Source organism: Aptenodytes forsteri, unplaced genomic scaffold (assembly GCF_000699145.1).
Source record: "Aptenodytes forsteri isolate BGI_AS27 unplaced genomic scaffold, ASM69914v1 Scaffold199, whole genome shotgun sequence".
NCBI classification, from domain to species: Eukaryota; Metazoa; Chordata; class Aves; order Sphenisciformes; family Spheniscidae; genus Aptenodytes; species Aptenodytes forsteri.
In genome coordinates, this window is record NW_008795921.1 from 285,866 (window position 1) to 286,250 (window position 385).

The window sequence follows — 385 nt, forward strand, 5'->3', positions numbered from 1 at the left end:
TGCCTTCATTATAATACTAAAAAACACACCCACAGGTCAAGAAGACCCTTGCCCAGGTGAAGACCCTTCCCCCGCGCAAGCGTAGTAGCAGAAGAGAATGACACAACCGATATTATAATTATATGTAAATCACTAATCAATCATTGTAACTGGGTGTGTACTACCTTATAATTTCTGTGTATAAATGTAACGGTGATCTAGCCTTAGGTGTGCTTGATTTGTGGAATTCCACCTCGCACCTGGCCATAATAATGCCTGCTTTCTAAAGCTCCAAATTGAGTCTTAGAGAGTTCTTCATCTGCCGACTTACGGTAACAGGCAGGGACATCTTCAACTAGGTCAGGTTGCTCAGAGCCCCGGCCAACCTGACCTTGAAGGTTTCTAG